A 26117-nucleotide genomic window follows, 5' to 3' on the forward strand; every position below is an offset into this window, starting at 1 on the left:
AAACTAGGGGGTTGTTTACACAACCCAGTCTGTGGCATTTTGTTATAGCCCCTAAGACAGTGGGGTCTCTTAGCTCTTCATTTTTTGCATTTACTCTTTTTACAGCACCAGGACGTGTGGTTTTTTGTGGGTTTTTTTTGGCCATATTCTTCCCTCCATAGTTCAGATGGTCATTGTTGCCATGTTTGAAATCACTTGAAACAATTATTGGTGTTATTCTGCAAGTACTTACCAAGAATGACAAAACTATTTACATGCTGCAGATACTGTGCCAGAAAAATTACTAAACAAATCATAATTTTTCTTTCTTTCCACAAAATCAGAGTTGCAAAGAGCAACATATTAGTGATTTTCTTTGTCAAAGTACTTGAGCAATGGTGTTCTGCTTCTTTAAAAAATTCATAGTAATGAACTTAGACATTGGCTTTCCAAGGAAAAAAAACTCTTTGCGACATCTTCTGTGTAGAACCTAGGTGTTCCTGTGTTGAATTTACTTAAAAATCTAGCCTCTACAGTTTGATTTCAATCATGTAAAAATATACAATAGGAAGGCTGCTGGGACAAACAGTAACATGCTTTCATTAATTTTCTCTGAGCATTGACATTCTGGGTGATTTTATTTTTCCATACTTCCTTCTGTTTTCTAAATTTTGCAATCTGTATTCATAACGTGAAGAATAAAAATAGCTATTGTTAACAGTCACTCTATATAAGTTTTTTATATGTCATATTATTGCAAAGATTTAAAACATTGATGAAGCAAAGAGATTGCAAGTTGAAATACCAAAATATGAACGGTGATTCTTATTGAGTTATAATCCTTTTTTATTTTATAATTATCCTATAATGAACAGGAACTACTTTCATAAGAGAAAAAAAATTATTTTAAGAACGAATTTATTAGACTTGATATAAAGAAATGCCAAAAGGGTCAGCCAGCTTAGCATTCTCTCTTTCACAGTGGCATTCTAGAATCTTTGTTGAAAGGGCATATTTTCCCCTGGTATCAATCTCAGGAGGTTGAAGGACATACCCTAAACACCTCTAGCTTTCTTTAATAACTGATTTGAATATATTTTCCTCATACTTTTAGAAATTCTTCTTGAATCTCACTGTGACTCAATTTGAAGGAGAAAATGCATGTGTCTAACTTTAATGAAAGTCTTATAGAAAGTATGGCTGAATTAATGTCTAATTCCTTCTTATTGGAGTTCTAGTGGAGATACTGGTTTATGTGCATTTACCCTGGGATAGAGTCAAGGGAGCTAGTCTCCACTGGAATGGAGAAAGGATCAGTGTCAAGGTTCTGGAGGTTGACCACCACTGGGAATAGTGAATGTGCAGACTGTAACTGAGAAGGGAGACAAGTTTAGTATCCAAAAAGCTGTATAGTATCAGCTTCACAGAAAAGGCAGAAATCAGGAGGAAAATAGTCAGTTAAAATGCAAGCGTTAAGCCAGGTGGATCTTGATGCAAATTTGGTTCTACCATATATTTAGCTTTGGGCAGGTCACTTAATCTCTTTGACCCTCTGTTTCCCCATCTTTACAACAGTTGTAACCCAGATGTCAGCTGAAGTGATTGTGTTCTTTGACCCTAAAATAAATTTGGCTTCTGGGTAAAGTCTTATGTCCTCTTTTATCAGTCAGGGTTAGGATTGGTTGTCATTAATAGAGACTTGAAAACACTAGCTCAAAAAGAGGAGTTTTTTCTCTTCCCTAGTAAAGTCCAGTGATGGATATTTCTGGGCTGGCATGGTGGCTCTAACCATGGGGTATTCAGGCTGCTTCCAGCTTTTCCTTCCACCTTCTCTAGGGTGTGGCTTCTGTCCTCATGGCCCCAGATGGAGTCCCAGCCGTCTCTCCTAGCTCCAAGCAGCAGAAAGGAGAAAAGGAGCAATAAGAAAATGGGGGAAGGATGTATGCTATCTATCTTTTATGGAAGTGGCTATTAACCAGGGTAGTCCCTCCACAAGAGGCCCTCTGATGCCAGCTGTTAAAAAGAATCCTTTATTCATTCTTCCACATTGGAGTACTACTGCTGCTGCTACTATTTACCTTGCAGTATTATTGCAACATATAATACTTGGCACAATAACTAATAACAGCAGATAATCAAGATTTTAATTAATAACTGATTATTAATTCTGTTATTAAATTTGTTAATATATTAATGCTAAGTTATAACTCGTTGTGAAATTCAAAACAGGCTGGGAATAAGCTCACATTGCAGTGGATGTGGTCTTCTTGGATATTGGCTGCATGATGGAGGCCAGGCAGTTTAGCCAGATCAGAAGTGCAAGGCCAGACTTGGCCAATTATAGCTGTTTTTTCTGTCTCATTTAGTCTTTTAAATAACTCTAAGATATAATTCGTGGATAAATTTCTTTTTTTTTTTAGTTTTTATCTTATTTAAATTTTAGTTAACATACAGTGCAATATTGGTTTCAGGGGTAGAATTCAGTGATTCATCACTTACATATAACACCCCGTGCTCATCACAAGTGCCCTCTTTAAAATCCATCACCCATCTAGCCTGTCTCCCACTCACCTTCCTCCATCAACCCTAGTTTGTTCTCTGTCCAGAATCTCTTGTGATTTGTTTACTTCTCTCTTTTTCCCCTTTCCCATGTGTTCATCTGTTTTGTTTCTTAAATTCCACATGTGAGTGGAAATCATATGGTATTTGTCTTTCTCTGATTGAATTACTTCGCTTATCATAATACATTCTGGCTCCACCCACGTCATTGCAAATGGCAAGATTTCATTTTCTTGACGGCTGAGTAATATTTCAGTGTGTGTGTGTGTGTGTGTGTGTGTGTGTATGTGTGTGTGTGTATCTCATCTTATTATCCATTCATCAGTCAATGGACATTTGGGCTTTCTCCATAGTTTGGCTATTGTTGATAATGCTGCTATAAACAGTGGGGTGCATGTACCCCTTTGAATCTATATTTTTGTATCCTTTGGGTAAATACCTAGAAGTGCAATTGTTAGATTGTAGGGTGGCTCTATTTTTAGTGTTTTGAGAAACCCTTGTGCTGTTTTCCAGAATGGCTGCACCAGTTTGCATTCCACCCACAGTGCAATAGTGTTCCCCTTTCTCCTCATCCTTGCCAACACCTGTTATTTCTTGTGTTGTTAATTTTAGTCATTCTGACAGGTGTGAGGTGGTATCTCATTGTGTTTTTGGTTTGTATTTCCCAGATGATGAGTGATGTTGAGCATCTTTTCATGTGTCTGTTAAGCATTTGGATGTCTTCTTTGGAAATCTGTTTATTCATATCTTCTGCCCATTTCTTAACTGAGTTATTCATGTATACATTTCTTTTACAGACAATTAATAATAATTACCCAATAAATCAGATTTATGGAGAGCTAAATCCGGGCTGGGCATTGAGGTAGGCAGTTTCCGCGTTGTCCCATTGAACTCTCAGTCTTATGGGATGAGTGCAGTTAGTTCCTTCCCGCTGCATGTGGAACTGAGGGTTAGAGAGAGGAAGTCATATTTTCAAAGTCACACAGCTAGAAGGTCATGAGATTAAAACCAAATCTTTGTCCTTCAACCAGTCCACTTTGTGCCCTCCCTGCCCTCTCCCCACTTGCAGGGATCCTTATCACTGTCCTCAATAGGGGTCATCTCTGTTTGTAGGTCCAAGGACACCACTGAATATCTGTGTTCCCAAATGTGCACATGAGCTTAACCTGTAAGGCCCAGCCTCTCCTCAGCATCGGGTGCACTGAACCTCGGGGGCAGGTTCTTACCACGGATACCAGGTGCAGCCATAGCTTTTACTTTGCCCATTTGTGCTCCAGTTTCACTTTTGAGTGGCTGTTATTTACTGCATGTACATTGTCTGTTTCCATTTTGTCAGTTAGGTCTAGTATATTCTGTGTGTTTTTTTTTTTTTTTTTTTTTTTTTAAATTTTTTTTTTTTCAACGTTTATTTATTTTTGGGACAGAGAGAGACAGAGCATGAACGGGGGAGGGGCAGAGAGAGGGAGACACAGAATCGGAAACAGGCTCCAGGCTCTGAGCCATCAGCCCAGAGCCTGACACGGGGCTCGAACTCACGGACCGGGAGATCGTGACCTGGTTGAAGTCGGACACTTAACCGACTGCGCCACCCAGGCGCCCCTATTCTGTGTGTTTAACACAATTCCCTCTATTATCTCTCAACCCCCAATTATCAAAGGACATTTTTAAAAAAAAATTTTTCTTTTAACGTTTATTTATTTTTGAGACAGAGAGAGACAGAGCATGAACGGGGGAGGGGCAGAGAGAGAGGGAGACACAGAATCGAAAGCAGGCTCCAGGCTCTGAGCCATCAGCCCAGAGCCTGATGCAGGGCTCGAACTTACGGACTGCGAGATCGTGACCTGAGCTGAAGTCAGACGCCCAACTGACTGAGCCACCCAGGCGCCCCTATCAAAGGACATTTTGAAGGTGGGGTCATCTTCAGTGAATTTATCATTAAAGATGATTCTGCACAATCGCCTCTTTATTTTGGTCTTTCCCCCTTACCCCCACACCCAGCAAATCGTTGATTCTTTAGCTGATGTCTTTTCTTTACTAAATATAAAAGTAGCAAACAAAACAAAACAAAACAAAACAAAAACACCTCACAAAACAAACCCAAACAAACAAAAACCATGAAAAGATAACTAGCAAATGAACATGTGATATACAACTGCAAATAAAAATGGAAAAATACTCAATTTGCCTTGTAATCAGGCAATGCTGGTTTGAAAATATAAAGAGGTAACTTGTTTGCCTCTTATATCAGCAAAAATGATTTGTAAAGGATAATATCTAATACTTGTGACACTGGTGAAATTGGTATTCTTCACTCTAGTGAAAATGTCATAACCATATAGAAACCAGCATCTCACTATCTACAAAGTGCCATAAAAATGTTTACAACTGTTGGGGCACCTGGGTAGCTTAGCTGGTTGAGTGTCCAACTTCAGCTCATGGCTCAGGTCATGATCTCAGGGTTTGTGAGTTCGAGTCCTGCATCAGGTTCTCTGCTGTCAGCACAGAGCTCGATTCTGATCCTCTGTCCCCCTCTCTCTCTGCCCCTCCCCACTCATGCCCCCCTCTCTCTCTCTGCCTCTCCCCACTCATGCCCTCCCTCTGCCCCTCCCCTACTCACATTCTTTCTCTCTCAAAAAATAAATAAAACATTAAAAAATGTTCACAACTGTTGATCTAATGGTATTATGTTTAGGAATCTTTCACAAGAAACTGACATGTGCAACCAAGGGAAATTAGTGTGCACAGATATGTCCCTTTCATTCTTCTTTATTAAAAAAAACCCCAAAATTGAAATATACAATTATAAGATAATGACTAAACAAATGGGATAGCTTTGATTTGAGAATACTATTCAATCGTTAACATATGTAATCATATGCTTGTGAGCAAATATTATATTAAAGACAGGAAAGAAGTTTGTAGGCATAACATAATTACAACTGCATGCAAAGGTTAGGATAAACTTTTAAAGAAACTGACTTAAACAGAAATATTCCATTTTATATAAAGGCTTATCACAAGTTCATTTCCACAAATAGATTTTCACTGGGTGCTAAATAAAGTTATTTTGTGAAATGTAGCTCATCGTTTTTGCTGATTCTGACTCATCTTTGGGCATTAGGGCCACTCCTTGGAACTGGAGGCAAAGAATTCGTGACTATCTGTACAGAAATATGGCCATGGTCTGGAAGAAACCATATTTAGTGGCACTAAATATGTGGCTATGGCAGAATTTGGACCCCATTCAAATTCTAGATTTTTATGGATGTCAAAAGTTTTCACTAACCTGTGGAATTTCTTCACTGAGCCCAAATGTCAGGTGGCAGGGGTTAAAACTTCACAAACACATTCTAGTTCTTCAAAGCTCAGTGTAATGAACACAGAATAACCATCTGGAAATGGTTTAAAATAGAGCATTCTTGGGACACATGGGTGGCTCAGTCGGTTAAGCATCTGACTCTTGATTTGATGAGACTGAGCCCCTCATCAGTCTCTGTGTTGATAGCACAGAAACGGCTTGGGATTCTCTCTTTCTCCCTCTCTCTCTGCCCCTACCCTGCTCTCTCTGCTCTGTCTTTCAAAATAAATAAATAAATGTAAAAAAAAAAAAAAAGTAGAGCATTCTTTCATTCAAAGTCTCATCAAACACTCATCATCCCCTTGTGTCCACAGATTAGTTAAGCCACCCATTGAGACTCATGCCTTCTATATTTCTGATCATACTTTCTAATTCCAATTCCTTGAATTACTGCATTTTTCTGCCACTATTTTCCTACTCCAGCTTTTATATCAGAGGAAACAGAGATACCCGAATCACAATTTTATTGGTGTATGCTCTGGAAGCTGTAATTAGCCCAGATAAAGTAAAATACACATAAAAAACATGATCATGGCCAGAGGTGTTTTAAAAATAATTCAGACTTATACCAAACATTTATTTTCTAAGATTTTTTTAAATGTTTATTTATTTTTTTAAAGAGAGAGAGAGAGAGAGACACAATGTGAGCGGGGGAGGGGCAGAGAGAGAGAGGGAGACACAAAATCTGAGGCAGGCTCCAGACTCTGAGCTGTCAGCACAGAGCCTGATGCGGGGCTCGAACCTACTAACTGCAAAATCATGACCTGAGCCGAAGTTGGACGACGCCTAACCCAACTGAGCCACCCAGGCACCTCCCCAAAGCAATTTTTAAAAACATTTCCCCAACTCTTTTGAAAAATAGGACAAATTCATGGATCTGACCATGTTCTGTGTGTGTGTTTCAAAAGCAATTATGTTGGATGTGAGGGCGATCTGGCTGCGACATCTGTCACCCCATTGATCGCCAGGGTTGATTCAAAAGCGATTATGTTTTTTATAGTCTCATCTTATGCATAGAATTATATCATTTTCTTTTAAAAGAGTGCTAGTTAACTATTGTTACATGAATGCAGCATAAAATCATAGTAGCATACATAATAAGCACTCATGGATATGTATAACTCATGGATATGTAGGTTAGGTGAGTGTTGGCTCAACTGGGCTGGGCTCAGCTGGGTGTCAACTGTCCAGTTGCAGTGTCTGGGGGTGGCTCCACGTCTCACTGCAGGTCTAGGCTAGATGGATTCCATGTCTGTCTTCCTCCCTGAAGCAGCCACTTAGCCCCACCTAGAGAGGCAAGTTTTTCCCATAGTGATAGCAGAGGAGCAAGATGGCAAACAGAAATATTCATGTCTAGGCCCTGGACTGTCCTTTCTTTCCTCCTGCCAATGATGACAGCAAGCCATGTGGTGGAGCCCAAGTTTAAGGCCAGGAAATACATTCTGGCCATAACAAAGCCATGGAGAAGGGGGATGAAGGACTGGAATTCATCATTCAATCCACCTCTAGAGGGTGAGAAATGAAAGACCATGTCATAAAGTTGAAAAATGACACACTGGTAAATTAGGCACCCAAATTGCAGAGAATGATAATTTGAGAAGAAGCAGTTATTCTGATGACCTTTTCTTTGGCTGAATGATTGCCTTAAGTTTTTGTCTACTTCTTGATCAATTTAGGAATTTAAGGGCAACAACTTACAGAAAATAGAGTGGATGTCTCATATTGAATCTTCCATTTTGACCAAAGTGGCAGAAATAGAAGGCTTCTGAATACTGTCCCAAGTAAAGGTTTTGTAAAGAATTATTGATTTCTTTTTTCTAGTCCAAAGCAAGTCTAGCCCATGCCAGGCTAAGAGTACCATAAGGATCTCAGTATGCCAACGTAAGAAATGCAGACAGTTGTGTGCTATCAGATCAATGCTCCGATGAGAAGAGTGTTTGTACCCCCTAGCAAGGGAATATGAACAAAAGAACTTCATTGGCTTTCTCCATCACCTGCTTTGACATTGATTTCCAATTTTTAAAAAAGGAGCCCAAAGTTAGTCCCAATGGAGTCAAGTATGAGAATGGAGCAGCTGCTACCACAGCACAGATGGCAATTTTGTAGAGGGTTCTGAAGGGAGAAGGGGACCTTTCTTTCTAAGTGCAAATGCTCATTTAGGATCTTTTCTCTTCAGCAGTTTCTACTCCAGTCAAGAAGCTGCTAATATCTCAATTGTTTAAAACTCCAGATTTAACAATAAATTAAATAAATATAAAAAGGAAGTAGATCTCCCCCAATGCTAAGATAGATAAACCTTTAACAGATATGATAAATCTTATCTAAGAAAACTAGGTTTCAAGTTCTGGTGACTCAGTGGCTTTGGGGCATATAATAGTTTCTCTTAGCCTCAGTTTCCTTACCTGTAAAGTGAGGCAAGCTACAGATGTTACCTAGGGCAGCTGGCTTCCTCCAGGCCAGATGAGGGTCATAGGAGATAGCCCTTCATTTTGTAAGCAGGGAAACTTTGAAAAGAAAAACCCCTGTAGTAGTGTGGCTTAGAAGGCACTCTCTAGAGTCTAATCTGTCATTGGTTAGTTGTGTGATCTTGGGCAAGTTGCATGCACCCTCTATGCTTCACCTTTTGAATCTATTATGCATATAAAAATACTGCCTGCCTTGTTGGTGGTTATGCAGTGTTTGCAAAGTAGTTAACCTAAGGTTGGTTTATAGTAAATACTCAAGGAATGTTAGTGCACATCTGGCGGCTTACCTAGCACTGCCCATCCCCTTTCCTAAAAGCACAATTAATTTCGTTTGGGTGTCCATGCAACCCATGGAGAGGAGGCTAATTTACCTCAGCTTTAAGGGAGGTCCTGATTATTTGAACCCAGTAATTCTCAAACTTTTGTGTCATCAGAATGACCTGGAGGGCTTGTTAAAAAAACACAGATTGCTGGGCTCCACCCCTACAGTTTCTGATTCAGTAAGCCTGGGGTGGAGCTGAGAATTTTTTATTTCTAGCAAGTTCCCAAGTGATGCTGATGTTGCTGGTCCATTCAGCGTTTACTATATGACTGGCAATGTACTAACCTCTTTGTATATATCATATTATTTAAACTTCAGAATAACCTGGTGAAGCAAGTATTCTTGTTCTATTCATTTTGAAGATGATGAATCTGAGGCCCAGAGAGTTTAGCTAAATTGCCCAATGTCAGACAGCTATTGGTAGAACAGGAGTTGAGTTTGGGATTTTCTGGATCCTAATCCAAAGGCCAAGCCATAATTCCTCCATCATACTTTCAATGGCAGGAGTTTTCCTTTCCTGTGAATGTCATCCCGACTACCCCTAGTAGAGTGTTAGGGTACCTGGGAAGCTGAATGAATACCAGAGGTGGCTAACTAAACATGGAATTGAGAAAAGGGAGGGAAAGACTTTTGATGGAGTATGAGCTTATAAAGATTTCTAAGGTGAGGTCCAATGAACTATTCCTTTTCCAGAAAAAAGGGGCAGAGCTCTCAGCTTCTCTCTCCTGCACAGGAGAACAGAACCTCTGGCAAGTTCCAGCTGTCTGGTTCCCATCTTTCTAAGTCTCAGTTCACATAGTTACCCTTCCATTTTGCCCACCTGAATTCACCTTCATTTTACCTTAATTGACCTTAGCCCTTCTCAGATCGTCTTAGTCACATCTGTACAGATGATTGCTTTTTTTTAAAAAATTTTAAATGTTTTTTTTTTTAATTTCATATTTTTTTTTTTTAAATTTTTTTTTTTCCTTTTTTTTTTTTTTTTCAACGTTTTTTTAATTTATTTTTGGGACAGAGAGAGACAGAGCATGAACGGGGAAGGGGCAGAGAGAGAGGGAGACACAGAATCGGAAACAGGCTCCAGGCTCCGAGCCATCAGCCCAGAGCCTGACGCGGGGCTCGAACTCACGGACCGCGAGATCGTGACCTGGCTGAAGTCGGACGCTTAACCGACTGCGCCACCCAGGCGCCCCTTAAATTTCATATTTGAGAGAGAGAGTGAGCATGGGAAAGGCAGAGAGTTGGGGACAGAATCTGAAGCAGGCTCCAGGCTCTGAGCTGTCAGCACAGAGCCCAATGCAGGACTCGAACTCACGAACCATGAGATCATGACCTGAGCAGAAGTCTGATGCTTAACCGACTGAGCCATCCAGGCCTCCCACAGATGATTCTTTACTTACTTCTTCAGAGGCTTATTCTCACCTATTTCAAACATACAAATATGTACAGTAAATAATTTATCAAGGCACTCATGTACTATTGCCCAAATTTATGAACCATAGGTTCACATTTTATATTTTTACCTCATATTGTGAAAGGAAATAGCAGAAGAAAACTCCACATCCTGACATGAGTTGGGTATCATTCCCATGCTTGCTTTTTAATTTTTACTAACAGGCAGTATTTTTTGTGTGTTTAAAAATTTACGTAAGTGTACATACACAAACCTGTATATTCTGTGCAAATCATTTTGCAATTTTATTTTTTCCATTAGCTTTCTATCAAGATTTAGTTTATTGTAATGGCTTGAAGTGTTCCATTTTTTTTAATGTTTATTTTTGAGAGGGGGGAGAGACAGCATGAGTGCGGGAGGGCCTGAGAGAGAGGGAGACACAGAATCTGAAGCAGGTTCCAGGCTCTGAGCTGTCAGCACAGAGCCCAGCACAGGGCTTAAACCCACGAACAGTGAGATCATGACCTGAGCTGAAGTCGGATACTTAACCGACTGAGCCACCCAGGCGCCCCTGAAGTGTTCCATTTTATGAATACACCACACATTTTATAGTCCGTTCTGATGAGCACTTTGTTCTGGTTGTTTCTTTTCACAAAGAGTAGAGTGGACTTTGTGTGCACTCTCATTGCATGCATGTGCCAAGGTTTCTCTCAGGTAGAGAACAGAGGGTGGACGTGCCAAGTCGGAGTGAACAGCACTTCAAATTTACTAGGTACTCTGCCTTCCTGTGCGCGCACCTAGGAATTTTCATTTCCCACATACTTGCCAACAGTTTGTGTTAATAGATGTACCATTTAAAATGATTTTATTTATATTGTGAGAAAAACAGATTATACTATTTTCCCACTAAGTTTAAATTTGTTTTTTTAACATTTATTTACTTTTGAAAGAGAGAGTGCACTAGTGGGCAGAGGCAGAGAGAGAGAGAGAGAGAGAGAGACAAAGAGTCTGAAGCAGAGTCCAGGTTCTGAGTTGTCAGCACAGAGCCAGATGTAGGGCTTTGAACCCATGAACTGTGAGATCATGACCTGGGCCAACGTTGGACACTTAATGGACTGAGGCACCCAGGTGCCCCTCCCGCTAATTTTTAAGGCTTCTTTTGTTACACACTAGGTTCCAGTGCAGAAAGCTAGGTCTGTTTCCAGACTTTCTATCTTGTGGATAATTGTCCACTGTCTCACTGTGCTCTATGAAACAACTTTATAAAAAAATAATATCTTCTGAAGTGCATTCCTTTTCATTTATTTTCCTCAAAATTGTCATGGTTATTCTTTGCTCTTTGTTGTTCCATAGGAGTTTTAGCATTGGCTTGGTGAGGTCTACAAAACACCTTCTAGGAAGATCAGACTGCAATGCATGGACTTTACAGATTAATTTGGAGAGAATTGCTATCTTTAAAAAATGGGAGTCTTTCTTACCCATTAACATGCTGCATTTTTCCATTTTTTTCAGGTTTTAAAAATTTACACCCTTCAATAAAATTTTATACTGTTTCTATAATATTAATGAATGTCTTTTGTCAGCTATGTTCTTATATACATACCTTATATTTTTTGTTGCTACTGTGACTGATATGATTTTTAAATTATATTTTTAATTTTGTGTTGCTGGTATATATAGAGATGTTATTGATTTTTGTACATTATTTCGTATCCACCAAACTCTTATTGCCTTTAATGGTTTCTTTATATAATCTCATAGATTTTTCCATGCAGACAATCGTATCATCTGTGAATAATGACAATTTTGATTGTTCTTGTCTAATCTTTACATCTTTTTTCCCCCCTGGTCTTTTTGCTTTAGCCAGGACATCCAAGAAAAGGCTGAATACAATGCTAAAGGCCATCCTTATTTTTAAAAATGGAATGTTCTAAACATTTAACTATTAATCATGATATTTGTTGAAGTTTTTTGATAGATACTCTTTATCAAGTAAAGAAAGTTCCCCTTCAGTCCTGGGTGCTAAGAATTTTTACTTGAGTAGATGTTAAATTTCATGTGTTCTTATTCTGTATCTTTTGAGATTATGTCTTCTCCTTTTATGTGTTAGGGTTGCATATTACTTTTATTGATTTTCTAACATTAAATCATCCTTGCATTTCTGAAATAAGCTTTACTTGGTCATGGGGTATTTATTTTTAAATACTTCCCTGAATTTGGTTGCTAATAAATTATTTAGCCCTTTTACATTTATGTTCATGAGTGAGTTTGGCCTGTAATTTTCTCTTTTTGTACTATCCTTCTCCACTTTGGGCAATAAGGTTGCATTAGCCTCATATAATGAGTTAGGGAGTTCTCTTTCTTTTTTTCTGTTTTTTTTTTTTTTTTTTTGATGCCATGATTTTCTTTTCTTTCTTTCTTTCTTTCTTTCTTTCTTTCTTTCTTTCTTTCTTTCTTTCTTTCTTTCTTTCTTTCTTTTATTCTAGTAGTATGTTGTTTACTTTCTTTTTTTTAATATGAAATTTATTGTCAAGTTGGTTTCCATACAACACCCAGTGCTCATCCCAAAAGGTGCCCTCCTCAATACCCATCACCCACCCTCCCCTCCCTCCCACCCCACCATCAACCCTCAGTTTGTTCTCCGTTTTTAAGAGTCTCTTATGTTTTGGCTCCCTCCCTCTCTAACCTTTTTTTTTCACTTCCCCTCCCCCATGGACTTCTGTTAAGTTTCTCAGGATCCACATAAGAGTGAAAGTATATGGTATCTGTCTTTCTCTGTATGACTTATTTCACTTAGCATCACACTCTCCAGTTTCATCCACATTGCTACAAAAGGCCATATTTCATTCTTTCTCATTGCCATGTAGTATTCCATTGTGTATATAAACCACAATTTCTTTATCCATTCATCAGTTGATGGACATTTAGGCACTTTCCATAATTTGGCTATTGTTGAAAGTGCTGCTATAAACATTGGGGTACAAGTGCCCCTATGCATCAGCACTCCTGTATCCCTTGGGTAAATTCCTAGCAGTGCTATTGCTGGGTCATAGGGTAGGTCTATTTTTAATTTTTTGAGGAACCTCCACACTGCCTTCCAGAGTGGCTGCACCAGTTTGCATTCCCACCAACAGTGCAAGAGGGTTCCCATTTCTCCACATCCTCGCCAGCATCTATAGTCTCCTGATTTGTTCATTTTGGCCACTCTGACTGGCGTGAGGTGATATCTGAGTGTGGTTTTGATTTGTATTTCCCTGATGAGGAGCGATGTTGAGCATCTTTTCATGTGCCTGTTGGCCATCTGGATGTCTTCTTTTTTTTTTTTTTTTTTTTTTTTTTTTTTTAATTTTTTTTTTCAACGTTTATTTATTTTTGGGACAGAGAGAGACAGAGCATGAACGGGGGAGGGGCAGAGAGAGAGGGAGACACAGAATCGGAAACAGGCTCCAGGCTCTGAGCCATCAGCCCAGAGCCCGACGCGGGGCTCGAACTCACGGACCGTGAGATCGTGACCTGGCTGAAGTCGGACGCTTAACCGACTGCGCCACCCAGGCGCCCCTGGATGTCTTCTTTAGAGAAGTGTCTATTGATGTTTTCTGCCCATTTCTTCACTGGGTTATTTGGTTTTGGTGAGTTCTTTATAGATTTTGGATACTAGCCCTTTGTCTGATATGTCATTTGCGAATATCTTTTCCCATTCTGTTGGTTGCCTTTTAGTTTTGTTGCTTGTTTCCTTTGCTGTGCAGAAGCTTTTTATCTTCATGAGGTCCCAATAGTTCATTTTTGCTTTTAATTCCCTTGCCTTTGGGGATGTGTCAAGTAAGAAATTGCTGCGGCTGAGGTCAGAGAAGCTTTTTCCTGTTTTCTCCTCTAGGGTTTTGATGGTTTCCTGTCTCACATTCAGGTCCTTTATCCATTTTGAGTTTATTTTTGTGAATGGTGTAAGAAGGTGGTCTAGTTTCATTCTTCTGCATGTTGCTGTCCAGTTCTCCGAGCACCATTGGTTAGACTGTCTTTTTTCCATTGGATATTCTTTCCTGCTTTGTCAAAGATTAGTTGGCCATACTTTTGTGGGTCTAATTCTGGGGTTTCTATTCTATTCCATTTAAAATTTATTTATTTAGGGGCGCCTGGGTGGCGCAGTTGGTTAAGCATCCGACTTCAGCCAGGTCACGATCTCGCGGTCCGTGAGTTCGAGCCCCGCGTCAGGCTCTGGGCTGATGGCTCAGAGCCTGGAGCCTGTTTCCGATTCTGTGTCTCCCTCTCTCTCTGCCCCTCCCCCATTCATGCTCTGTCTCTCTCTGTCCCAAAAATAAATAAACGTTGAAAAAAAAAATTTAAAATTTATTTATTTAGGGGCGCCTGGGTGGCGCAGTCGGTTAAGCGTCCGACTTCAGCCAGGTCACGATCTCGCGGTCCGTGAGTTGGAGCCCTGCATCAGGCTCTGGGCTGATGGCTCAGAGCCTGGAGCCTGTTTCCGATTCTGTGTCTCCCTCTCTCTCTGCCCCTCCCCTGTTCATGCTCTGTCTCTCTGTCGCAAAAATAAATAAACGTTGAAAAAAAAAATTAAAAAAAAAATAAAATTTATTTATTTATTTAAATTTAAGTCCAACCTAGTTAACATATAGTATAACAATAATTTCAGGAATAAAATTTCAGGAATAGAATGGATTCATCATTTACATGTAACACCCAGTGCTCATCCCAACAAGTGTGCTCCTTAATGCCTCTCACTCCTTTAGCTCTTCCCTCCACCCAACACCCCACCAGCAACCTTCAGTTTGTTTTCTGTATTCAACAGTCTCTTATAGTTTGTTTCCCTCTCTCTTTTTACATATTTTTTGCTTCCTTTCCCAGATGTTCATCTGTTTTGTATCTTAAATTCCACATATGAGTGGAAATATATGATATTTATCTTTCTCTGACTTATATCTCTTAGCATAAACACTCTAGTTCCATCCATGGTGTTGCAAATGGCAAGATTTCATTCTTTTTGATCACCGAGTAATATTCCATTGTATGTATATACCATATCTTCTTCATCTATTCATCAGTTGATGGACATTTGGGCTCTTTCCATACTTTGGCTATTGTCGATAGTGCTGCTATAAACATTGGGGTGCATGTGCCCCTTCGAATCAGCACTCCTGTTTCCTTGGGGTAAATACCTAGTAGTGCAATTGCTGGGTTGTAGGGTAGTTCTATTTTTAATTTTTTGAGTACCCTCCATACAGTTTTCCAGAGTGGCTGCACCAGTTTGTATTCCCACCAGCAGTGCAAAAGGGTTCCTCTTTCTCCACCCCCTCGCCAACATCTGTTGTTGCCTGAGTTGTTAATTTTAGCCTTTCTGACAAGTATGAGGAGGTGTCTCTTTGTGGTTTTGATTTATATTTCCCTGATGATGACTGATGTTGAGCATTTTTTCATGTGTCTGTTCAGCCATCTGGATGTCTTCTTTGGAGAAGTGTCTATTCATGTCCTTCGCCCATTTCTTCAATGGGTTGTTTGTTTTTTGGGTGTTGAGTTTGATAAGTTCTTTATAGATTTTGGATACTAACCCTTTATCTGACATGTCATTGCAAATATCTTCTCCCATTCCATCCATTGCCTTTTAGTTTTGCTGATTGTTTCCTTTGCTTTGCAGAAGCTTTTTATTTTGATGAGGTCCCAATAGTTCATTTTTTGCTCTTGTTTCCCTTGCCTCTGGAGACATGTCAAGTAAGAAATTGCTGTGGCTGAGGTCAAAGAGGTTTTTGCCTGTTTCCTCTTCTAGGATTTTGATAGCTTCCTGTTTTAATGTTTAGATCTTTCATCCATTTTGAGTTTATTTTTGTGTATGGTGTAAGAAAGTTGTTCAAGTTCATTCTTCTGTATGTCACTGTCCAGTTTTCCCAACACCATTTGCTGAATAGACTGTCTTTTTTTCATTGAATATTCTTTCCTGCTTTGTCAAAGATTAGTTGGCCATACATTTGTGGGTCCCTTTTTGGGTTCTCTATTCTGTACCATTGATCTATGTGTCTGTTTTTGTGCCAGTACCATACTGTCTTGATGATTACAGCTTTGTAATACAGCTTGAAGTCCAGAATTGTGATGCCTCCAGTTTTGATTTTCATTTATGGGTTACTTTGGCTATTCAGGGTCTTTTGTGATTACATACAAATTTTAGGAGTGTTTGTTCTACCTCTGTGAAGAATGAGCTGGTGTTATTTTGATAGGGATTGCATTGAATATGTAGATTGCTTTGGGTAGTATCGACATTGTAGGAATATTTGTTCTTCCAATCCATGAGCATGGAATGTTTTTCCTGTTTTTGCATCTTCAATATTTTTCATGAGCTTTCTATAGTTTTCAGTGTATAGATTTTTTCACCTCTTTGGTTAGATTTATTCCTAGGGATTTTGTGGTTTCTGGTACAATTGTAAATGGGATCAATTCCTTGATTTCTCTTTCTGCTACTTCATTATTGATGTATAGAAATGCAACTGATTTCTGTACATTGATTTTATATCCTTCAACTTTATATCCTTCAATTCATGTATTAGTTGTAGCAGCTTTTTGGTGGAGTCTTTTGGGTTTTCCACATAGAGTATCATGTCATCTGAGAAGAGTGAAAGTTTGACTTCCTCCTTGCCAATTTGGATGCCTTTTATTTCTTTGTTTTGTCTCATTGCTGAGGCTAGGACCTCCAACACTATGTTGAATAACAGTGGTGAGAATGGACATCTTTGTTGTGTTCCTGACCTTAGGGTGAAAGCTCTCAGTTTTTCCCCATTGAGGATGATATTAGCAGGGGGTCTTTCATATATGGCCTTAAGATGATGAGGTATGATCCTTCCATCCCTACTTTCTTGAGGGTTTTTATCAAGAAAGGATGCTGTATTTTGTCAAATGCTTTTTCAGCATCTATTGAGAGGATCATGTGGTTTTTATCCTTTCTTTTATTAATGTGATGTATCATATTGATTGATTTGTGGGTATTGAACCAGCTGTGCATCCCAGAAATAAGTCCCACTTGATCGTGGTGAATAATTCTTTTAACGTATAGTTGGATCTGGTTTGCTAGTATCTTGTTGAGAATTTTTGCATCCATGTTCATCAGGGAAATTGGTCTGTAGTTTTTCCTTTTTAGTGGCGTGTTTGTTTGGTTTTGGAATCAAATTATTGCTGGACTCATAGAATGACTTTGAAAGTTTTCCTTCCATTTCTATTTTTTGGAATAGCTTCAAAAGAATAGGTGTTAACTTTGCTTTAAATGTTTGGTAGAATTCCTCTGGAAAGTCATCTGGCCCTGGACTCCTGTTTGTTGGGACATTTTTGATTACTGATTCCATTTCTTTACTGATTATAGGTCTGTTCAAATTTTCTATTTCTTTTTGTTTCAGTTTTGGTAGCTTATATGTTTCTTGGAATTTGTCCATTTCTTCCAGATTGGCCAAGTTGTTGGCATATAATTGCTCACAATATTCTTTTATTATTGTTTGTATTTCTGCAGTGTTGGTTGTGATTTCTCCTCTTTCATTCATGATTTTACTTATTTGGGTCCTTTCGTTTTTCTTTTTGATCAATTTGGCTAGGAGTTTATCAATTTTGTTAATTCTTTCAAAGAACCAGCTCCTGGTTTCATTGATCTGTTCTGTTTTTTTTTTTTTTTTTTTTTTTTTGATTTTGATATCATTGATTTTTGCTCTAATCTTTATTTCTCTTCTTCTGCTGTTTTTGGGCTTTATTTGCTGTTCCTTTTCCAGCTCTTTTAGGTGTAATGTTAGGTTCTGTATTTGAGACCTTTCTTCCTTCTTTAGGAAGGCCTGGATTGCTATATACTCCCTTTTTATGACCGCCTTTGCTGCATCCCAGAGGTTTTGGGTTGTTGTGTTTTCATTTTCATTGGCTTCCATGTTGGGGAGTTCTCTTTCTATATGTTTGGTAATATTTGTATAAATTAGGAAATACTTGTTCCTTGTAGGTGTGGCATCTACTTGTGCAATCATTGTTGCCCTTTTTTTGGAGGGAGGGTAGATCATAGGTTTTTAGTTATTGATTCAAGTGCTTTAGTAATCATAAGTCTGTTTAGGATTTCTATATTTTTTATGAGAGTTTGATAATTCAAATGTTGTTTTTGAAAAATGTATGCCTTTTTTTAGGTTTCAAATTTATTGGCATCAAGTTGTTCAAGCATTCTCTTAAGACAGTTTACATTTCTAATGTATCTGTAATTTTATATCTTTTTTAAAGTCTAATATGATCAATGTACCTTGGTTCTTTTTCTTATTTGGTCTTGTTAGAGGATTGGCTTCATTTTGATCCTTGCAAAGACTCAGGCATTGGTCCTGTTGACCCTCTTTATTTTGTTCTTTGTTCCTATATGATGGATTTCTGCTCTTTTCATTTTCATTTCTTTTTTTCTACTCCTTAACTTGGGTTTCTGTTTTCAATTTCTAATTTTTTGAGTTAGATGCTGAAGCCATAGCCTTTTGATTTCTCTTCTTATCTAGTATATGCATTTAAGGCAACAATTATCTCTTTGTACTGAGTATTGAGTTGCATACAACAATTTTGATAGGTAGTACCTTTATTGTTATTCAGTTTTGAATAGTGATACTGTCCTTTATGATTTATTTTCAGTCCTATAAATTATGTACAAGATATTTTAAAATTTCCTAACATTCATGGTTTTGAGGTTTATTTCTAAACTATTCGTTTCTAATATTATAGTACTTTGGTCACAAAATGTGGTCTGTATGGTACAGAATGTTTTGACTTTATTAAATCCTGCTTTGTGAGCAAGTATCCTGTCAATATTTGGTAAATTATTCATATGTTCTTGAAAACAAAATGTATTCTTTAAATTTTGGTGTAGGATATAAGTTGTAGTTCATTTGGTGAAGTTTGCTAATTGTTCTGGTACTAATTATGCTTCTTTTCTTACTGCTTTTTATATAGCATTTATAGTAAGATGTTAAAATCTTTCCCCAATGATTATGGATTTGTTCATTTTTACTTGTGAGTTTTTTCTAAATATATTTTATCTATCTATCTAGTAACCTCTGTACCCAACATGGGGCTCAAACTCATTACCACAAGATCAAGAGTCATATATTCTTATGACTGAGGCAGCCAGGTGCCCCTCTATATATTTCAAAGCTATGGTATTCAGTATATACAGGTATAAGATGATTATATATTTCTGAAAACATTATTCATTTTATCACTACATAGTAATATTTTTAGTTAAATATATATTTAGTCATATTTAGTCAAATATATTTAGTCAAATATATATTTCTCTCTTAAATACATCAGTGTGGAGCCTTCTTGGGATTCTCTCTTTCTCTCTCTCTCTCTCTGCTCCTCCTTCCTTTTCTCTCTCTCTCAAAGTAAATAAATAAACAAACATAAAAAAACCATACTCACATAAGGTGAGTGAATATTTTTGGCATTCTTTTATGCATTCTTCATGCTTCCCTAGTTCCTTTTGCTTCTTTACTTTCATTTTTTCATTTCATTTCATTTCATTTCATTTCATTTCATTTCATTTGCTTCATTTACTTTCATTTTTCATTTAATTTTCTTCTTTCAGAGAATATCCTTTAGTACCTTTTTCAAGGAGGGCCTGTGAATGGTAAATTCTTTCAGTCTCAGTCTTTGTTAATCTGAAACATCTTTATTTTGCTCTCATTATATTGTATTTAATTGAGTGATAATAGGATATAGTAAAATACAAATAGCTCAGTTCAATGAATTTTGATAAACTACCACCAAAACAGTACACAGGACATTTCCTTTACTCCCCAAATTCCCTATTCCTGTCAATCCCATCCCCCATCTCCATTCTAGAAACAACTGCTGTTTGGTTTTCTGTTGTCATTAGATTAGTTTTAACTCTTTTAGAGCTTCATAGAAATGGAATCATGCAGTATATACTTTTGTACTTGGCTTCGTTTATTCACAATATTTTTGCAATTCATACAAGTGTTGTGTATTTAGTACTTAAAAAAATTTTTTTTTTCAACGTTTATTTATTTTTGGGACAGAGAGAGACAGAGCATGAACAGGGGAGGGGCAGAGAGAGAGGGAGACACAGAATCGAAAGCAGGCTCCAGGCTCTGAGCCATCAGCCCAGAGCCTGACGCGGGGCTCGAACTCACGGACCGCGAGATCGTGACCTGGCTGAAGTGGGACGCTTAACCGACTGCGCCACCCAGGCGCCCCTAGTACTTTTAAAAAATTTTTTTGAGTAGTATTCCATCATATGAATAGACTACCATATGTTTTTCATTCTCCTACTGATGCACAGTGGGTTTTCCCATACACCAGCCTTATCTCTGGCCAGGTATCCATTGCTCTGAGATCTTTTTTTTTTTAAGTTTTTATTTATTTATTTTGAGAGACAGAGAGAGTGCAAGCGGGGGAAGGGCAGAGAGAGGAAGAATCCTTCTGTGCTGTCAGCAAGGAAGATCCATGCTGTCAGCACAGAGCCCTATGTGGGGCTTGAACTCACCAACTGTGAGATTATGACCTGAGCCGAAATCAAGAGTCAGTTGCTTAACAGATTGAGCCACCCAGGTGCCCTGCTCTGAGATCTTAAACAGTCACTCAAAAAGCCAAAACCCATTCTCTGACACCATCTAATAACACCAGCTCCTCACTTCCTGGATTTTGATTCCTCTTTCATCTTTCAAATTTCTTACACTGATGCTACCCTCAGTTCTTTCAGTTTTTTGACCAGTCCTTGAGAAGTATCTTAAAACCCAAGGCTTTTTCTGATGATACAGTTGTTTTCCAAATTTCTCAGCACAAGTTGGGAGTGGTTGGTGCATGGGATCACTGTTAAAAGGATCTTTCGTACATAATAGTCAGTCATGATATTTTAAGAGCATGTACCATGTGCAACTTATTTAATTAAGTACTTAATTTAGATGATTTTTATTTTATTTATTTTTATTTATTTTTATTTAATCCTTACTACAATTCTATGATTACTCCCACTTACAGATAAGCACACTGAGGCTTAGATAAGCTCAGCAAGATGACACATCTAGTAAATGGCAAGTCAGAATTTGAACTCAGATCATGTCTATATTTTGCATTTTTAAGAATTGTTTTGCATTGCTGGACATTAAATTCTACTTTTAGCTTTGTCAGGAAAGCTTCATACATTTTGCCAGGCCAGGGTGATTACCCATGATTCCTTTTCTTTCTGAGGCCAAGTCATCAGTTAGCCTGCAGATTTTTCTATTTCATGATTCATGGGCTGCTGTGTTTTCTCCAGGAAGTGTGGCTCACTCTCTAAGGAGAGCCTCACTTTTGGGTGATGATCCTGTGGTCAGAAATCCTTTTCCTTCCATTTCTCCTTAGGGATAACCAGCTTTCCGGTGAACTAGAAGGAAACCAGAAAGGAGAAATTCAGCCTCTGCTATTATAGGCAGGTCCAAGTGATGCTCTCTTGTCTTCTGGAAGTCCTTTTGGTTATTTAGTGATTATTTTTACAACTCAGTTGGGCATTTGGTTAGAGTCTCTTGGATTAATTTAGTAGTGGTAATTAACTGAGTCTTGGTCCTCCATGGAACAGTTGCGGTTGGTTATTTCTAAGTTACCATGATGATAGCTTTAAATCTCTCAGGAAATCTTACACAACTTCTTTCTTGTACCTGGACAGTACACAGCTGATTTCCCAGAGAATTTTGGTGCCCTATTTGTGTGAATAAAAATAATAAGTATAGATGAGGTAGATAAGCCAATTGGCTACTTGTAATTCAAACTTTCCCAGGTTGTCCCTTAACTTATGGTGTAAGAGAAAAAAAAATCCAGAATACAGTGAATGGAAAAGAAATATATTGAATTTTGGTCTATAGAGCAAATGTGAAATAGAAGGAAAATGTAGTTACTGGAATAATTCAGGTCAAATCCATATTGGAGGGAGACTAAACAAAGAAAGGGAAAATGGTAAAGAGAGAATAGGGAAACAAAGCATATGAAAAACTGGAGCTGGGGTGCCTGGGTGGCTCAGTTGGTTGAGCATCCGACTTCGGCTCAGGTCATGATCTCATGGTCTGTGAGTTCAAGCCCCGCGTGGGGCTCTGTGCTGACAGCTTGGAGCCTGGAGCCTGCTTCAGATTCTGTGTGTCCCTCTCTCTGACCCTCCCCTGTTCATGCTCTGTCTCTCTCTGTCTCAAAAATAAACATTAAAAAATAAAAAACAAAACAAAACTGGAGCCACCTGGGAAGAGATGAATCTTTCCTCTTGTAAGCTTGAGTCAAGAACTGTCAGTCATCTTGGTAACACCAGGTTGGATGCCTAACATTCCCATGAAAAAGACCAGGAGAAATTTCAGGAAAAAACTTAGCTGTATCCAGCAATTCAGATATGGCGAAGTGAAGTCAATGTTCCAGAAAATTCTTCCAAATCAAGTTGTCTGTGGAAGATATAACTGCAATGGTGCTTTGTAAACCCAAACTTTAACCCTTAAAATTTCTGAGCCTGGAAAAACTGAAGAAAATGCAGCAAGTGGCCCAAGATACAATTCACCAACAAGAAAGGGCAGAAAAGGAACAGCAGCAAATAACTCATTGAATGATAATTTAGCATTTATTTTTTTATTTTGTTTATTTACTTATTTTTAAATTTTGTCAATATTTATTTTTGAAGGAGAGAGAGAGAGAGAGTGTCATAGAGCATGAGCAGGGGATGGGCAGAGGGAGAGGGAGACACAGAATCCGAAGCAGGCTTCAGGCTCTGAGCTGTCAGCACAGAGCCTGATGCAGGGCTTGAACTCATGAACCATGAGATCATGACCTGAGCCAAAGTCGGAGGCTTAACTGACTAAGCCACCCAGGTGCCCTGATAATTTAGTGTTTATAGAATACCCTACCTCACTTACTATTAGCAATAGCTAGAAAATAATTTGCATGTGTATGCTAAAGATAGTAGGTGTTAATAAACTGATAGTGTTCATATAAATAATATAAAAATACTCAAGACTAATGAAAGTTGTATTGTGAATTTAGATGCTTTGGTTTGTATTGAACATAAGCAATTAAAAAACTTTGAACTATCCCCTCCCTCTCAAAAAAGCATATGAAAAACTGGTTTTTGCTCTTAAATGAGGAAGAATAGTAACACACATTAAGGCCACATGGAAAGAGTATAGATCAGGAAGACATCCTGGTTTGGAGAGTCAGGACTCCGAATTATTAATGAATTTAGAAGGATGATTCCAGAGTTTGATTTATGCCTATAGAGAACAGCCCAGAGTTCAGACTAAACAGCCAGAGAGAATGAAAAACCTCAAGGTAGACACTGGGTGTGTTTTCCTGTCCAAACTCCTGTTCATTCCAAGGCAAGCAGAGAAATGGAATCATGCTACAGTTTGGTCTTATTGTCTATATTGAGGATCAATCATTATGAAGTGTATGGTGGATACAGACATGTGTCCAGAAGTGGCCTACTTACTAGTTCCATAGTCTGTCAGATGATAGGTTCTCGCTAAACGGAGGAGCTATTTATCCTCAGGAGCAGTGACCAAGGCGGGAGAGAGAAGGAGAATATCTCCTTGGGTTTGGAGAAGACCCAAAGTCCCCTGGTCACTGAGTGTGAAGCAGCAATATGGCAAGGTCTCTTGTTACTGATTTCCTTTCAAGCCTTAGGGTCAGTGTCAAAGATCCAGAGGCTGGTCAGAATGGAGTCACATGATTGGGCTTCACAACCTGTACCTTGCAGGTTTGGATGATCCATTTGTTGAGGCAATTGGGATCCTGAGTGAACAGGTTCACCTTTTAGGCCCTGTATGCTGTCCCATAAGAGGGGAAATCTTCTGGGGAAGTGTATGAGTCAGAAATTTTCAGAGAAGCAGAACCAATAGGACAAGCACAACAAACAGGAATTAAGGAATTTAAGGAATTGGCTCATGCAATTGTGGGAGCTGGAAAGTCTAAAATCTGTAGGGCAGCCGGACAGGTTGGAAATTCTGGTAGGAGTTGATGATGCAGTTTGAGCCTGAAGGTAGTATGGGGGCAGAATTCCTTCCTCTTTGTGGGACCTCAGTCTTTTCTCTGGAGGCCTTCAGCTGATTGGATAAGGACAACTGACATTATAGAGGTCCATTTGCTTTACTCCAGGTCTACTGACTTAAATGTTAATCTAAATAATACCTTCATAGCAACATCTAGACTGATGTTTGAGCAAAAAATTGGGCACCATGGCCTAGTCAGTTTGGCATTTAAAATTAACCATCGCAGGAAAAAAGGAAGGATGCTCTCTGTCACATTCCTCCTTTTCTTTCTCTTTTCAACCAAGAACCAAGTGGGATCTGAACCCTCAGAGGTGATGGTTGTGGATCAGGGCTGCCCTGGTGGGTGTTAGTGTTCAGGACTGGACACCGGCAGCTGCAGCAAAGGAGTACGACTAGATACTAAAACAGCACAATGGGGAGCCCCCTTCCCTATGGTATGGAATCCAGGATGAAAGGGAGAGGGTCTCCTATACATACTCCCACCATAAAGAGGGGTTGAAATTAAAGGTGAGCAGAGTTAGTTTCAGAAATAAACTTGGTGGGATCCTCTGAGGTCAAGATCTGGGCTTTGATTTTCGCAGTGGTGAGCCTTGCCCGGCTTGTGGCAGGCTGGAGGATGTTCATAACGCTTCTTTAAAGTGCTGTAATTAAAAGTTTTGGAAATATCCATGGGCAATGTATTAATACCACTCCAACACCTTAGCCTCCTCACTCGGCTGATATACTGAAACAGGATTCTGAGCCACAACAATGGGATCAACTGATTTTGTTGTTAAGTAGCTTCTAAGAGCATTTTGAAGTCTCAGAAATGCCACCGAGGAAAAGCTCTTCAAATCCCCTTCTCTTCTTCCCAGCTCCCCCTCTCTGTTGGCCACAGAAATAGATTAACATTTGTTACACCTCCATTGTAAGCAGTCAGGCAGGCAATCGGCATTTTATCTTTGTATTTGATTGAAGGTAGAAGGCATTTTTCATTTATATTTTTGCCTGAAGGGAAAGGGGAAGCAGATAAAAGGAAGAAAAGGCATTGCTATGATGTACTTCTCCTGTATACGAAAGTTGTAATCTAATGTCGTACTCCATTTCTTTTCAATTCGGTGAATATTCCTTCGTTATCTGACAAAGCACTCAGGCCTGGGATGAGGTTACCTGATATGTAGGGGAATATCACAGTGTTAATAAAGTTGTGTCAAACGTCCTCTAAAATGCTTATAATTTTGTTCTCATGCTTTATTTTTGCCTTCAGTAGAATAATTTGGATTTATGTGTTTGTTATTTTAGAATCCACTTTGAAAAATAACTTGGGTTATAAGCAGACAATTAGGAAGAATTGCAATTAATTTATTCCAGTTAAAAATGTAAATGAAAATTTTTATTATTCTAATACTAAGGGCAATCAATTACAAATGCATTATGCTGAAGGATGATATTAAAATAAATAGAAGTTTGTACACAAATGACAACCTCTCCTAGAAAACTCATGTATACTAAGTACAAATGAATATTAGATATACTACAATGTTGTAATAATACCTTATATTTATTTAGCCTTACATTTTAGAAGTACACTCATGCACATTGCTCATTTAAGGTATTTTTCTCAGTTGAATGATCCTCTCAACCTCTGCATTTTCATAGATGGAGAAAACCTTCTTATGTACCCTGAGGATTAAATTTCAGATCATGGAAATGAGATGGAAGATGAAAATCAAAGAACTGACTACCAATTTTTTTTATTAAAGTATTTTTCTTCTTCAGACAACTTAATGGAGGAAATCAGGAAAAAATATTTTCCTTGAAGAATTACTGTATGTCCATTTTTTGACATTAACCAGTGGCCACGGGAGGAGTTGAGAGGACATTAATCAGATTTGCCTGAGGCACAGATTTGGAGGAGGCAGTGGTGTAAAGGGAAACCTATAAGAACATGTAGATTTCCAAGGAACTTTGCCAGTCAATGCCAAGTAAGGTTTCTAAGACAAAATGAAGAGAAACTAATAAAGATGAAGGAAGATTGTCACAGGTGCTG

At 38.5% G+C, this 26117-nt stretch overlaps 1 long non-coding RNA gene and 1 pseudogene across 1 annotated transcript in view; both read left to right on the forward strand.

Annotated features, from left to right (window-relative positions):
- Window positions 1-26117, forward strand: part of LOC147578962 (uncharacterized) — a 115223-nt gene that overhangs the window by 53990 nt on the left and 35116 nt on the right. The gene's annotated exons all lie outside the window — the stretch shown is intronic.
- On the forward strand, window positions 22455-22910 carry LOC147578963 (BBSome-interacting protein 1 pseudogene; annotated as a pseudogene).

The sequence above is a fragment of the Puma concolor genome, chromosome B4 (genome assembly GCF_028749965.1).
Source record: "Puma concolor isolate L17-30 chromosome B4, mPumCon1.1.hap2, whole genome shotgun sequence".
Classification (NCBI taxonomy): Eukaryota; Metazoa; Chordata; class Mammalia; order Carnivora; family Felidae; genus Puma; species Puma concolor.